Source organism: Lingula anatina, chromosome 3, assembly GCF_051362555.1.
Source record: "Lingula anatina isolate TDL-2025a chromosome 3, LinAna3.0, whole genome shotgun sequence".
Classification (NCBI taxonomy): Eukaryota; Metazoa; Brachiopoda; class Lingulata; order Lingulida; family Lingulidae; genus Lingula; species Lingula anatina.
The window spans coordinates 12,217,618-12,234,639 of NC_141769.1; the positions used below are offsets into that span (position 1 = coordinate 12,217,618).

General features: G+C 38.0%; 1 long non-coding RNA gene across 1 annotated transcript; it reads right to left on the reverse strand.

The window, feature by feature from the left end:
- Positions 1–11,155: 11,155 nt before the first annotated feature.
- LOC147762916 (uncharacterized) lies at positions 11,156–12,509 on the reverse strand. The gene is made up of 2 exons (XR_015333320.1): positions 12,109–12,509; positions 11,156–11,285 (listed from the first exon to the last, which is right to left on the reverse strand). It is a non-coding gene; the product is annotated as an uncharacterized LOC147762916 (long non-coding RNA).
- Positions 12,510–17,022: the final 4,513 nt, after the last annotated feature.

Consider the following 17,022-nt stretch of genomic DNA (forward strand, 5'->3'; position numbering starts at 1 on the left):
CCAAAAATGACCCGTCACCAAATTTTCCAAAAAGTGATGAAAATCAATCTACCACACCTGTCATTCATAAAAAATGTGGAAACGCGCCCGGATCACTTCATTAAAGCCCCCAATTTCAGCTTTAAAGATGGCCAAAAAGCACACCTGAGAACAGGATTTGGAGAGAGGGGGGGTGGAGAGAGTTTTTGCTCTATTTCTTCCTTAATAATGACACAACCACTCTTCCAGCACTTTATTCTGACTACAAATGACCAAACACACCTACCAGACACTATAATGAAGAAAAAAATTTTTCAACCCTACCTGGCCAAAATTGAAGAAAACTGCCATATCCGGACCTTACGAAAATCACTCAAAATCACCCAAAAATGACCCGTCACCAAATTTTCCAAAAAGTGATGAAAATCAATCTACCACACCTGTCATTCATAAAAAATGTGGAAACGCGCCCGGATCACTTCATTAAAGCCCCCAATTTCAGCTTTAAAGATGGCCAAAAAGCACACCTGAGAACAGGATTTGGAGAGAGGGGGGGTGGAGAGAGTTTTTGCTCTATTTCTTCCTTAATAATGACACAACCACTCTTCCAGCACTTTATTCTGACTACAAATGACCAAACACACCTACCAGACACTATAATGAAGAAAAAAATTTTTCAACCCTACCTGGCCAAAATTGAAGAAAACTGCCATATCCGGACCTTACGAAAATCACTCAAAATCACCCAAAAATGACCCGTCACCAAATTTTCCAAAAAGTGATGAAAATCAATCTACCACACCTGTCATTCATAAAAAATGTGGAAACGCGCCCGGATCACTTCATTAAAGCCCCCAATTTCAGCTTTAAAGATGGCCAAAAAGCACACCTGAGAACAGGATTTGGAGAGAGGGGGGGTGGAGAGAGTTTTTGCTCTATTTCTTCCTTAATAATGACACAACCACTCTTCCAGCACTTTATTCTGACTACAAATGACCAAACACACCTACCAGACACTATAATGAAGAAAAAAATTTTTCAACCCTACCTGGCCAAAATTGAAGAAAACTGCCATATCCGGACCTTACGAAAATCACTCAAAATCACCCAAAAATGACCCGTCACCAAATTTTCCAAAAAGTGATGAAAATCAATCTACCACACCTGTCATTCATAAAAAATGTGGAAACGCGCCCGGATCACTTCATTAAAGCCCCCAATTTCAGCTTTAAAGATGGCCAAAAAGCACACCTGAGAACAGGATTTGGAGAGAGGGGGGGTGGAGAGAGTTTTTGCTCTATTTCTTCCTTAATAATGACACAACCACTCTTCCAGCACTTTATTCTGACTACAAATGACCAAACACACCTACCAGACACTATAATGAAGAAAAAAATTTTTCAACCCTACCTGGCCAAAATTGAAGAAAACTGCCATATCCGGACCTTACGAAAATCACTCAAAATCACCCAAAAATGACCCGTCACCAAATTTTCCAAAAAGTGATGAAAATCAATCTACCACACCTGTCATTCATAAAAAATGTGGAAACGCGCCCGGATCACTTCATTAAAGCCCCCAATTTCAGCTTTAAAGATGGCCAAAAAGCACACCTGAGAACAGGATTTGGAGAGAGGGGGGGTGGAGAGAGTTTTTGCTCTATTTCTTCCTTAATAATGACACAACCACTCTTCCAGCACTTTATTCTGACTACAAATGACCAAACACACCTACCAGACACTATAATGAAGAAAAAAATTTTTCAACCCTACCTGGCCAAAATTGAAGAAAACTGCCATATCCGGACCTTACGAAAATCACTCAAAATCACCCAAAAATGACCCGTCACCAAATTTTCCAAAAAGTGATGAAAATCAATCTACCACACCTGTCATTCATAAAAAATGTGGAAACGCGCCCGGATCACTTCATTAAAGCCCCCAATTTCAGCTTTAAAGATGGCCAAAAAGCACACCTGAGAACAGGATTTGGAGAGAGGGGGGGTGGAGAGAGTTTTTGCTCTATTTCTTCCTTAATAATGACACAACCACTCTTCCAGCACTTTATTCTGACTACAAATGACCAAACACACCTACCAGACACTATAATGAAGAAAAAAATTTTTCAACCCTACCTGGCCAAAATTGAAGAAAACTGCCATATCCGGACCTTACGAAAATCACTCAAAATCACCCAAAAATGACCCGTCACCAAATTTTCCAAAAAGTGATGAAAATCAATCTACCACACCTGTCATTCATAAAAAATGTGGAAACGCGCCCGGATCACTTCATTAAAGCCCCCAATTTCAGCTTTAAAGATGGCCAAAAAGCACACCTGAGAACAGGATTTGGAGAGAGGGGGGGTGGAGAGAGTTTTTGCTCTATTTCTTCCTTAATAATGACACAACCACTCTTCCAGCACTTTATTCTGACTACAAATGACCAAACACACCTACCAGACACTATAATGAAGAAAAAAATTTTTCAACCCTACCTGGCCAAAATTGAAGAAAACTGCCATATCCGGACCTTACGAAAATCACTCAAAATCACCCAAAAATGACCCGTCACCAAATTTTCCAAAAAGTGATGAAAATCAATCTACCACACCTGTCATTCATAAAAAATGTGGAAACGCGCCCGGATCACTTCATTAAAGCCCCCAATTTCAGCTTTAAAGATGGCCAAAAAGCACACCTGAGAACAGGATTTGGAGAGAGGGGGGGTGGAGAGAGTTTTTGCTCTATTTCTTCCTTAATAATGACACAACCACTCTTCCAGCACTTTATTCTGACTACAAATGACCAAACACACCTACCAGACACTATAATGAAGAAATAAATTTTTCAACCCTACCTGGCCAAAATTGAAGAAAACTGCCATATCCGGACCTTACGAAAATCACTCAAAATCACCCAAAAATGACCCGTCACCAAATTTTCCAAAAAGTGATGAAAATCAATCTACCACACCTGTCATTCATAAAAAATGTGGAAACGCGCCCGGATCACTTCATTAAAGCCCCCAATTTCAGCTTTAAAGATGGCCAAAAAGCACACCTGAGAACAGGATTTGGAGAGAGGGGGGGTGGAGAGAGTTTTTGCTCTATTTCTTCCTTAATAATGACACAACCACTCTTCCAGCACTTTATTCTGACTACAAATGACCAAACACACCTACCAGACACTATAATGAAGAAAAAAATTTTTCAACCCTACCTGGCCAAAATTGAAGAAAACTGCCATATCCGGACCTTACGAAAATCACTCAAAATCACCCAAAAATGACCCGTCACCAAATTTTCCAAAAAGTGATGAAAATCAATCTACCACACCTGTCATTCATAAAAAATGTGGAAACGCGCCCGGATCACTTCATTAAAGCCCCCAATTTCAGCTTTAAAGATGGCCAAAAAGCACACCTGAGAACAGGATTTGGAGAGAGGGGGGGTGGAGAGAGTTTTTGCTCTATTTCTTCCTTAATAATGACACAACCACTCTTCCAGCACTTTATTCTGACTACAAATGACCAAACACACCTACCAGACACTATAATGAAGAAAAAAATTTTTCAACCCTACCTGGCCAAAATTGAAGAAAACTGCCATATCCGGACCTTACGAAAATCACTCAAAATCACCCAAAAATGACCCGTCACCAAATTTTCCAAAAAGTGATGAAAATCAATCTACCACACCTGTCATTCATAAAAAATGTGGAAACGCGCCCGGATCACTTCATTAAAGCCCCCAATTTCAGCTTTAAAGATGGCCAAAAAGCACACCTGAGAACAGGATTTGGAGAGAGGGGGGGTGGAGAGAGTTTTTGCTCTATTTCTTCCTTAATAATGACACAACCACTCTTCCAGCACTTTATTCTGACTACAAATGACCAAACACACCTACCAGACACTATAATGAAGAAAAAAATTTTTCAACCCTACCTGGCCAAAATTGAAGAAAACTGCCATATCCGGACCTTACGAAAATCACTCAAAATCACCCAAAAATGACCCGTCACCAAATTTTCCAAAAAGTGATGAAAATCAATCTACCACACCTGTCATTCATAAAAAATGTGGAAACGCGCCCGGATCACTTCATTAAAGCCCCCAATTTCAGCTTTAAAGATGGCCAAAAAGCACACCTGAGAACAGGATTTGGAGAGAGGGGGGGTGGAGAGAGTTTTTGCTCTATTTCTTCCTTAATAATGACACAACCACTCTTCCAGCACTTTATTCTGACTACAAATGACCAAACACACCTACCAGACACTATAATGAAGAAAAAAATTTTTCAACCCTACCTGGCCAAAATTGAAGAAAACTGCCATATCCGGACCTTACGAAAATCACTCAAAATCACCCAAAAATGACCCGTCACCAAATTTTCCAAAAAGTGATGAAAATCAATCTACCACACCTGTCATTCATAAAAAATGTGGAAACGCGCCCGGATCACTTCATTAAAGCCCCCAATTTCAGCTTTAAAGATGGCCAAAAAGCACACCTGAGAACAGGATTTGGAGAGAGGGGGGGTGGAGAGAGTTTTTGCTCTATTTCTTCCTTAATAATGACACAACCACTCTTCCAGCACTTTATTCTGACTACAAATGACCAAACACACCTACCAGACACTATAATGAAGAAAAAAATTTTTCAACCCTACCTGGCCAAAATTGAAGAAAACTGCCATATCCGGACCTTACGAAAATCACTCAAAATCACCCAAAAATGACCCGTCACCAAATTTTCCAAAAAGTGATGAAAATCAATCTACCACACCTGTCATTCATAAAAAATGTGGAAACGCGCCCGGATCACTTCATTAAAGCCCCCAATTTCAGCTTTAAAGATGGCCAAAAAGCACACCTGAGAACAGGATTTGGAGAGAGGGGGGGTGGAGAGAGTTTTTGCTCTATTTCTTCCTTAATAATGACACAACCACTCTTCCAGCACTTTATTCTGACTACAAATGACCAAACACACCTACCAGACACTATAATGAAGAAAAAAATTTTTCAACCCTACCTGGCCAAAATTGAAGAAAACTGCCATATCCGGACCTTACGAAAATCACTCAAAATCACCCAAAAATGACCCGTCACCAAATTTTCCAAAAAGTGATGAAAATCAATCTACCACACCTGTCATTCATAAAAAATGTGGAAACGCGCCCGGATCACTTCATTAAAGCCCCCAATTTCAGCTTTAAAGATGGCCAAAAAGCACACCTGAGAACAGGATTTGGAGAGAGGGGGGGTGGAGAGAGTTTTTGCTCTATTTCTTCCTTAATAATGACACAACCACTCTTCCAGCACTTTATTCTGACTACAAATGACCAAACACACCTACCAGACACTATAATGAAGAAAAAAATTTTTCAACCCTACCTGGCCAAAATTGAAGAAAACTGCCATATCCGGACCTTACGAAAATCACTCAAAATCACCAAAAAATGACCCGTCACCAAATTTTCCAAAAAGTGATGAAAATCAATCTACCACACCTGTCATTCATAAAAAATGTGGAAACGCGCCCGGATCACTTCATTAAAGCCCCCAATTTCAGCTTTAAAGATGGCCAAAAAGCACACCTGAGAACAGGATTTGGAGAGAGGGGGGGTGGAGAGAGTTTTTGCTCTATTTCTTCCTTAATAATGACACAACCACTCTTCCAGCACTTTATTCTGACTACAAATGACCAAACACACCTACCAGACACTATAATGAAGAAAAAAATTTTTCAACCCTACCTGGCCAAAATTGAAGAAAACTGCCATATCCGGACCTTACGAAAATCACTCAAAATCACCCAAAAATGACCCGTCACCAAATTTTCCAAAAAGTGATGAAAATCAATCTACCACACCTGTCATTCATAAAAAATGTGGAAACGCGCCCGGATCACTTCATTAAAGCCCCCAATTTCAGCTTTAAAGATGGCCAAAAAGCACACCTGAGAACAGGATTTGGAGAGAGGGGGGGTGGAGAGAGTTTTTGCTCTATTTCTTCCTTAATAATGACACAACCACTCTTCCAGCACTTTATTCTGACTACAAATGACCAAACACACCTACCAGACACTATAATGAAGAAAAAAATTTTTCAACCCTACCTGGCCAAAATTGAAGAAAACTGCCATATCCGGACCTTACGAAAATCACTCAAAATCACCCAAAAATGACCCGTCACCAAATTTTCCAAAAAGTGATGAAAATCAATCTACCACACCTGTCATTCATAAAAAATGTGGAAACGCGCCCGGATCACTTCATTAAAGCCCCCAATTTCAGCTTTAAAGATGGCCAAAAAGCACACCTGAGAACAGGATTTGGAGAGAGGGGGGGTGGAGAGAGTTTTTGCTCTATTTCTTCCTTAATAATGACACAACCACTCTTCCAGCACTTTATTCTGACTACAAATGACCAAACACACCTACCAGACACTATAATGAAGAAAAAAATTTTTCAACCCTACCTGGCCAAAATTGAAGAAAACTGCCATATCCGGACCTTACGAAAATCACTCAAAATCACCCAAAAATGACCCGTCACCAAATTTTCCAAAAAGTGATGAAAATCAATCTACCACACCTGTCATTCATAAAAAATGTGGAAACGCGCCCGGATCACTTCATTAAAGCCCCCAATTTCAGCTTTAAAGATGGCCAAAAAGCACACCTGAGAACAGGATTTGGAGAGAGGGGGGGTGGAGAGAGTTTTTGCTCTATTTCTTCCTTAATAATGACACAACCACTCTTCCAGCACAGGACCTGTAGATCTCTTTGGCCAATCATGGACTGTTATAGTCGAATCAAGTTCCGTGTGAAAAATTAGTGATTGTTTCCAGTTTTTTTCCTGACAGTTTTTGTGTGTTGCTAGGTTTAATTCTGGTGTCAAGTAGCAGGTTGGGACGTGAATTGCTTCTTATTTTTTGGCGGGACCTTGTCTAGGTACTGCGCAGTGTGATACCTCTGGCGGAGGGAGCTTACGACAGTGAGCAGTGCAGTGGTTTGTTTACAAACAGAGAAGTGCACGTGTTCAATTATAGTACTGCCGGTATGAAAAGTAACTTTTTGACAGTTTATTTTTGTGGCATTGGGAGTTACGTCAGTGAGACTGCTGTCCATGAAGATAGAAAATGTTTTACCAAATTATTTTGTTCATGCATTTTTTCAGGCATTTTAGTACAACAGTCATTGGGAAATTATTTTATGGTTTTCGTTGTCCTTATGATGTGTCAAACAAACATAACAAAAGAAACATATTGTTGAAGACATTTGCCCGCAGCTCATTATTTGGCCTAACATTTCAGAATAAATCAAATTTATGTACTAACATTAGGATTTAAAACACATTCTAAGTGCAAGAATCAGTTGTTGAACTTATCTGAAGACAATCACAACGTTTAAAACATACAATGGCCTTAATCAAAATTGCAAAAATAAACAATAATAACAATCATATTCACAGTCTGCTACCACACACCGGAAGTAAGCCATCCTGACATTACACCATTTAGCTTTGAAGATTTTTCGTTAATATTTAAGATGTGATTTTGTTCTTATTCCGGAATGGATCCCTAGAAATTTGAACGATATTAGCCGTGTAATTGATTACGATGATTGGGGAATCACTCATCAGTTTTTTTAACATGTTGGATAAAATGTGGGTTCCACATTCGATTGACTGATTCGCTATTAGTGACAATAAAAAATTGAAAAGCTTAAATTTTAGATATTGGAATCATGGTAGTGAAGACGTGGACTCTTTTTCCTGTGACTGGCGTGAAGAAAATAATTTGGCCTTTTATTTTCATTTGCGCCAACTTTTTGCTCCTATAGCTGTTGTGATTTCTCATATCTATCTTAATTAATCCTGGTTACACTCATTAACGTACTTTATTATTTTTATTTTATGGCACTTATATAGTTTGGGGGATGTTTGATTATCTCCCCAGTTTTGTAACTTTTTGGTATCTTATAAGTTTTCGTCATTAATAAATGACAATTTTCAGTCATATGGCCTTATTTTACTTATTTTGGAGCAAAAACAGAGCTTCGTTGTGCATAAATAATTTGCTGTTTCCATCCATTTGCTATTGTGCAAAAGCTATTAAACATGTTATATTTTGCAAAGCAGCGGCAACTCTCATTGTTCCTAAATGGACATCGTCGCCATTTTGGCCGTTTATTTTTGAAGGGAATCACTGGAGATGGTACGTTAAAGATGTTTTAGAATCTGAACCACAGTGAGTTTTACACCAGGGTACAAATAAAAATTGCATTTTGGGCAGTAACAGATTTGTATCTAAAGTGTTAGCCGTTAAACTAGACGCATCGTAGAAAATTCGATGTATTTAAAATATTCATTTTATAAAAAAATTAATAAAAACAATTATAAAGATTCACTTACGTTATATTTCTTAAATTTTTAAGCAAAAATAATGTAAAAAATAGACTCGATTGTTGCTTTTTATCTTCAAAATTTGTCACAATCTTGTAATTCTTCTGCTGCGGTTTAGACGCTTTTTACAGTTTAAAATGGTTTTATGATATTGCAAATTGTAAGAAAAATCCGAAATTACGAGTCAAAATTCGTTATTGCAGTGAAGGAAGTATCTCAGAGAAGGAAAGGTCATAGAGTAACAAAAAAGGAACCTATATCTGCTGAGCACATTTCTCAATTGGTAACTAATTTCATGAGTTCGAAAGTGACTTTGAAGGATCTCCGAGTACTTTCCATTTGTTTGATTTCATATGCTGGATTCTAAAGGTGGCCAGAAATATCTGAATTTAGATGTAATGATGTGATCATTATTTAGAGATTTTCATCAGAAAAATTAAAACCGATTAATACACGGATGGTTATTCTTGTTTGATAGCCAAGACCGGAAAGCACACCTGTCCATATTTGATGCTTTAAAGTATTTCGAAGTTGCAGAGCTGGATAACAATTCTAAAAAAAAAGTGTGTCGTTCTTTAAGTTTTCTAAAGGAGAAAAACTTGCTGAGGAGGAGTAATGTGAAATTGTCTTATACAAGAACAAGGGACATAGATCTTGATGCTTTCAGTTTAATTGGTTTAGACAAAAAAACAATCTGATCCTCATAGCTTAAGAGCAGGAGGGGGCTACAGTTTCTGCTAATGCTGGAACTTAAGACGACTGTTTAAGAAACACGGTTGATTGCGTTCTGAAAACGCAAAAGACGGTTATGTAAAAGATACTGCCGAAGAAAGATTACTAGTTTCTAAAAATTTGGGAATTTAATTTTTTAAAATTCTCTTCCTCTTTCTTTGCTATTTCAAATGTTTTACTTCAGTTTGGCTTCTGTGGCAAATACTACAACTTTTAATTGTTGTTTATTATTATTTGAATCAAGGGTGAAGAGTTAACAAATTATTTATGTTCGTTTGAATAGATGAATAAGAATATAATATCAATTTGTTTCACATCTCCTTCACCCTCACCGTTTCTCTTGGAAAATTTTCCTTCTCTCTGTAATATTTACGATCTTTTGTGAATACGACCAGTGTTAAAAAAGGTAAGCTTATTAGTATCTCTAAAATCTTAAATTGATAACTTCAATAACTTCCCTTAATCATGGTTAAACAGTACTATTTGATCACGAAACTGTAGAATCTTCGAGTGGGCCAGTTGTCCTTGAGAAATATTTTGTACGGTGACAAATAGGTCTACGTGGCCGGGGTAATAGCCTTGTCACAACAGTAAAATAATATTCCATAGATTCGCCGTTCTTTGAGATCGATTTCCACAGCAACTTCTCAACCAAATGTGCCATGCACTATACCAGTTGTAATTTGCATAACAATAGTCGCCCATCGCTGTGCGAGCTATGCTCCTGGTTAGTCACTTGACCGCTAAACCTGAAAGAAGATGACCTGCATTGAAAGTTTACAGGTGGGACGAGTCCATTCGATTTGAGGGGTGACAGGTGGGGCGAGTCGACTTGATTTGAGGGTTGACAGGTAGGGCGAGTCCATTTCATCTGAGGGGGTGACAGGTGGGGCGAGTCCATTTGAGTTGAGGGGTGACAGGTGGGGCGAGTCCACTTGAGTTGAGGGGTGACAGGTGGGGCGAGTCCATTCGATTTGAGGGGTTACAGGTGGGGCGAGTCCATTTCATCTGAGGGGTGCCAGGTGGGGCGAGTCTATTTCATCTGAGGGGTGACAGGTGGGGCGAGTCCACTCGATTTTAGGGGTGACAGGTGGGGCGAGTCCATTTCATCTGAGGGGTGACAGGTGGGGCGAGTCCACTTGATTTGAGGGGTGACAGGTGGGGTGAGTCCAATTCAGCTGAGGGGTGACAGGTGGGGCGATTCCAGTCCATTTGAGGGGTGACAGGTGGGGCGAGTCCATTTCAGATGAGGGGTGACAGCTGGGCGAATCCATTCCATTTGAGGGGTGACAGGTGGGGCGAGTCCATTCGATTTGAGGGGTCACAGGTGGGGCGAGTCCACTTGATTTGAGGCGTGACAGGTAGGGCGCGTCCTTATCATTTTATCAAAGGATCAATTTATTTTAATTATGATTTTAATGAGACATTTTCAAACATTTTCAGAATATGCAAAACTAATTTTTGAGTGGGGAGCAAATTTCAACTGTTGCCATTTCAAAAGTGTGTCAGGATCTCTTATATTTCTGTTTTAATTTAAAATTGAAGTATTCATCTAATAAGAAGGTCGTGAAATTTGAATCAATTTCTTGTAACAAACCATAACTCTTAAAATGTGGACTTATATTAAATTAAGAAAATTATGTCAGGGAGGACGAACAAATTTATTCCAATAGATATAAAAAAAACCGTCTCACTATAGAATAAAATCTAGGGCAGATTTTTCAAAAGAGCAAGATCGTAAATTCATACAAATTGTTTTTATAAATGTGGGCTGTTGGACATCCCGTAGATATATTCTTAAAATGCTCTCAATTATTTCAAAATACTGGGCATATTAACAAACCTTTCAATCCTTTTGATTTACGACATCGTCTGTTACTGTTGAAATCATCAATCCCAAACACAATGCTTACAGATCAGTTGTAGCACATTTAATTTGAAAGTGCTCGGACAATAATCTTTATAATTTTACCCCTAACCCTCTGTTCTTACTAATATTTTTATCATCATTTCATATCGAAGTGAAAAAGAAAACAAGTAATGAAAAACGTATTTATTCACTTTTAAAACAAAAGATGCATAAATGTGCGTCGGGTTCCAGAGCGTGAATGACGGGCTTGGTTGCAAGCAGCCGGGTGTCGTGCAGTTCTCAGTATCTCAGTGGACCTCTGAAATGAGAAGGTAATGTTAACAATATCTGACTAAACGGGCAGGTTGGGAAGATACGACCAATACAATTTACATCTAAGAGAAGAGGGCACTTGAAATGATGTGGGTGATAAAATTTACTGACTTGTCCATAGTTCAGGCTCAGATAGCACCCCAAAAAAGCAAATCGATTCTATGTTGTCTATATTATAACGCCATAATTATGACCTGAAGTTAGTAATAAAGATATTTCAGATAACTTGCTTTGAAAAAATAAATATTGAAATCACTCCTCTAATTTGTGGAGGTTATCACTACGGACGTTTATTTATTTTACCTACTATATAAAGTTGTAATATCTAAAATCGCTTTGCATCACGCGTTTCGGAACCATATTTCGCTTTATTATAAATCATTTTCCCAGATTTCAACACTGTTTACAAGCATTTTACAGGTTCATGTATAAGAAAATAAACAAACCTACCAAAACTGATTAAAATATTTTAAACTATCGTGATTGTCGTAAAAGGAGACGTTTGGATTTTTGATAAACTTTGACTATAAAATTAATGTACACGTTGATGGGGCACAATTGTTTTTGGATCAAAAGTTCCGAACTGTGACAAGTACGGTACTATCATCTAAACTAGTCCGTAATCTTTCTGGTAATATGCCCATTTACTAATTTGCTAAATAATGTCTTGAGTGACATAATAGAAATGACAGGCAAAATATAACAAAGATTAGTAACATACCAGTCAATACTTTTCGCAAATTTCTTTGCATTCTTCTACTCTCTTCCTATCAACTGACATACGTAACTGAAGAAAAAATTATACTTACGAAACATGCATTTGCTTTTACGCCTCATACGACTGCCTTGCGACTGCACCACACGTTGTTGCGTCTTTTCCCAGCTGTGTCCTACTGCCTAGTGAGCATTCGGAAATACAGCTCGCACTACGATGACCAAGTTATTATTATGCAAATTACAGACAGGCATGGCTCATTTCAGACGAGGGACTGTGGTTGAAACTGTTCACGAATGTTCACGGTCTAAAACATGTACATGGCGAATTAGGGAGGGTGTCAGGGGGATCCAGACCCCCTCCCCCTTGAACTTCTGATAAAAAATTACACCTAAAATCTTTAGCTGAATAATAGTTATAAATCGTACCAAATGGCGATATTTTCCCTTCTAAATCCCCTTTTTGGGGGCCCTCGAGCGTGCCCCAAACATAACTCCAAGGGGGTGAGGGTCGGTGTAACATGACACAGAGTCCGTCGAAACATAGAGTCCGCGGGCTTCCGGTTTCAGAAATCAGGGGTCCTACGGACATTCATTTTTTCATTTAATGGGGCCAAGTAGTTAATCCTGCGGACCCCTGGTTTCTGAAACTGGGAGTCCTCATTAAAATATAGGGTCCCTCTAGTGTGACAGAGAGTCCGTGTAATAAAGGCCCCCCTGGACTCTCTATTACACGGACTTTGTTTTTCACAAAGGACTTTTAGAATGGAAGTAAAGTGTCAAAGAAAAAAACTCAGAAGGGAAAATAGAAAAGGGGGCAAAGCTGCCCCAAGGTACATGGGGCCATACACATGCACAGTAGTGGCGAAGAAGTCAAACGGCACGTATATTCTGGAAAATTTACAAGGGAAAAAGTTTAAGGGGGCTGTGGGTGCTGGTCAACTAAAGCAGTACAGAGAAAATTTTGCAAAATGTAAATAGCAACTTTTATCTAATCCTTCTATAAAAACAATGTTAGCTATTAAAAAATTAACTTTATATTCATTGCCATTGCGTTTTCATGATTAATTTGGACCGCATTTACAGCACATTGATTTTTCTGTATTTCACAGCTGAAGGCGAAGTTGATACCAGTTAAATAAAAGAATGAAACAATTGAGTATTTTGTTCAACAAAGAAGATGGTAAACAATAAACACCCAGTTAAAACAGGCTTTCTGTATTCTTGTCTTTTTAAATTCAATAAATTATATATTTTTATTGATAATTGGTTACAATTATATTGCACCAATAGAACTATTACTTCAAAGAAATGTATAAAGCGTACAGATTACAAAAAACTAAGAAATATTGCCTTATGGGTACTAATTAAACTCGATTTTCTTTCGACTAAAGTGCAACAGTAAGGGGGACCCTGCGATTCAAAGCGGACTGTTCATTTTAAATCTGAAAGTCTGTGGACTGTACGTTTTAATATAGGAAGTCTTTCAGATTCAAAACTTAGGGTTCGCCGGACTCTGAAAGGGCCGGACTCTACGGCACGCTACATCGGCTTTGAATTCCAAGGCCTGCCAATCCGTCAAAAAAAAAAAAAAAAACACCACCACCCCCTTCAAAAAATCCTGGATTCGCCCCTGATGTACATGTGGATTTGATTTATTTATTCACACATTAATTGACCAATAAGACCACGGGCGCTAATATATACACGACATTCTTATTAATACTACGCTTATTCCATAGTACTGTAAAATGTAGGGTTATCAGTTTCATTTGTTTGATTGATTTGTCTACCTTTTTTATTCGTTTGTTTATTCATCTGTTATTCATTTTGCATATTTTAAAAAGATTTTAAAGTTTTTAGTTTACTAAATTTATCATATTGTAATTCCTGCCAGAATAGGTTATCAATTTTTTGTGGTTATTTCATGTTCTAGACTCGTGTAGTGTGCTATATTTCTCATCTTATTTGCAAGTCCCCATGTTTCAAGGAATACTTTGCTGAGGTCCAGGTATGTTTTTTACCATATATCTCTTATTCATACAATTGTCTTACTATTCGGCTGTCTGGTAACTCTTCTATTTTTTCCCAAACCTGTGTCATCTCACTACACCAATATTTATATAGGGTCCCTAGGTCTGCTTGGCTTGCATTATTGCTTGTTGAAGTCTCTAAGGCACCTATCTTTGTGCTGATTTAAAACAATAAAAATCTCCTCGAAAATATAAAAATTGACTGTCATATTTCTCGTTGCAATGCATAAGCATAGGCAACTCAAAGCTTTAATTGTCAATTTCACACCTTTCTATTTTGAGGTGAGATCGCAATCGGCAAAGGGCGTAACTTCATCCCCGAACAAGGTTTTATCACGGAAATTGGCAGAGTTGACCTCGAGTGTATGGGCTACAATCTTGTGCCGTCATTTTAGTTGAAATATTTTTGTCATGGAGTAATGGGTCCCTAATGCATTATAGATTTTCATTCAACAAAGGCATTATTTTGCTTTATCAACGATAAAATCTGAACCAAGACCTTTAAGGAAGTGGCGACTAGAAATGACCAAACACACCTTCCACATATCATTAAAAAAAGCTTCTGGTAAATAAGAACGCTGCATTATAATCCCAAAACTTACCAAAAATACCATAGATCGGACCTACCAAAATCAGCCAAAATCGACTATTTTCAGGTTTTTGCAAAAAGCGATCAAAAATAGTGTCCATAGGCCTACTCTCCGGCACCGATACTCCCGCTTAATATTTTTTTTTCATTTTGCCCATCAATACGACACTACACCGATAGATCGCCTCATTGAAACATACATGTACCCCCTAAAATTACTGTTGTACGCGCACTGTTACTAACCGACACCGATACTCTCCCACATCGTTGCTTCCCCGACTCTTTACTCCCCCGTATCGTTATACAATTTTCATATATAACCGTCATTGTAACTCAACGATATTATATTTAAAATAGGCCATATAAATTCGAAAAGTTTTAGCTAGGATCGAGGCCTACCAATGAAATCTAAATATTTTCAAGAATTTTTACTGGGCATGAATACCATTTAACCCGATTTATCAAAAGGCAATTGCCACCTCTATATCTCGACTTTTCAATAAGAAACTAGGTAGCATCTAAAAGTTTAAAGCTTCAAAAATTTGGAGACCATAACAGATTCAGCCAAGGGCACGTTTCGGTGCCATATTTGATCACGTCATGATGGACATTTATAGTTCAAGGACCAGAACAGTCTGTCGGAAACAATGTAGAAATAACGACGCGTGTCCAATTCACTGTAAATACGCCAACACCAGCGTCTCCTGAATTCTAAAATCTAGAATAAAAATATGTACTTAAGCATTGTAGCAGGACGAAAACCAATCCACTTCATGAGGATCCCATATCTTATCAAAATGTGAGAATAATTCTTGAGAAATACCCCAGTCGTCAACATACACACTTTTACTTATATAATCTGCATGGGTATTCTTTTCTCTCAGTATCCTTACATTTCTATTGAATTACTTCATTAGAAGAAAAACATCTAAAATAATAGATTGTGATTTACTCTTCGTGTTACTTTTTTCTTTTACTTTTACAATATCTTTGTTATCAGAAAACCACTTCAATCTCGAATCACTCAACGTGTTTGCCATGGAGAACAGGACCCTGAAAACAGCTATCAGTTCTCTGTAAGTAGATCTCTCCGTCGCTGACCATTCCCCGTGACACACTCTTTTAGGTGTCTCCACACAATATCCTCCAAACCCAGAACTACTAGCATCAGAATAAACTACCTTATTGCACTAAGGTGAAAACTGTAAAATGCTGATTTACTACATCAAGATTCTGTACCCAAGGTCTGACTGCATGCGTCTTCACACACGTTTTCTGGTTCTAAGAAAAAGAACTTGAAATAAACATGCTATTATACTATATCATTAGTTGCGTTACACTCCCCAACACAACAGACATAGTATAATCTGACCGACAAAACTAGCCATTCCTCTGCTCTCTTTCGTGCAAAAATAATGCCAGTTCTCTTAGCTCTTGCTAATCTAATATCAAGAACTTTGATTTCCACAATACTTATATCTATATCGATGCCAGACTCTGTAGCTACGACCAAATAGTATTCTCATATATCTGCATAAAACCTGACTTAGCAATATCTTTGTTACTACAGTACCACAGACCGTCATCCAATTACATTAAAGTTTGAAAATCTTCATATCTCCATTTTTTTTATCAATTGCCTTGTCAATTTTGAAAAAAAAATATAAAGTGCTAATGATAACCCAAATAGAAGAACTAAGAATTAAAGTAAATCTGCTGATCTTGAATTTTCCATGAAAAACCTCAATAATCCGTATGAGGATAATAGATATCTAGATGATGATAAGCTGAATCCAATTTAATCATCCAACCACAGAATTTCATAAACATAAGAGCCGTTCTCAAATGTTCGTAACTACCAGACTGCTTACAGACATGTTTGTTTACTTCTCGTAAATCTAAAATCAATCCATTTTTTACTGCTGTGCACTGCTACTGTTTAAGGGTTACCAACAATTGGTTGTTTGCTACACCTTTTTATTAAACCCTTCTTTTCCAATTCAAGAATAGCATTTTAACAAAAAACTTATTTTTCAATGGTGAAAGCTGTTATCTTTCCTCATCCCACAGGGTGTTGTTATAAACGGAAATTTACAACCATTTTTATCAAGTCTAGAATTAAAGATGGAGACCCTACATGTACTTCTTCCCAAAAACTTAAATTGGTTCTTAACCTACTTTTCACATTTTTCTGATCTTCGCAACTCTTGATTGAAACTAACGCACTCATTCCGGGTACTTATCTTATTTCAATGTTTCCGCCTTTTCCCATTCCAGATGTTCCCTGATCTCTGGGGTTGGACTCTGGTGGAAGAACTTTTCCCTCTGTAAGTTGGTCACTCAAGCATGAAATGGCCCTTTCCTCAACAAGCTAAGCAAAGTCTCGA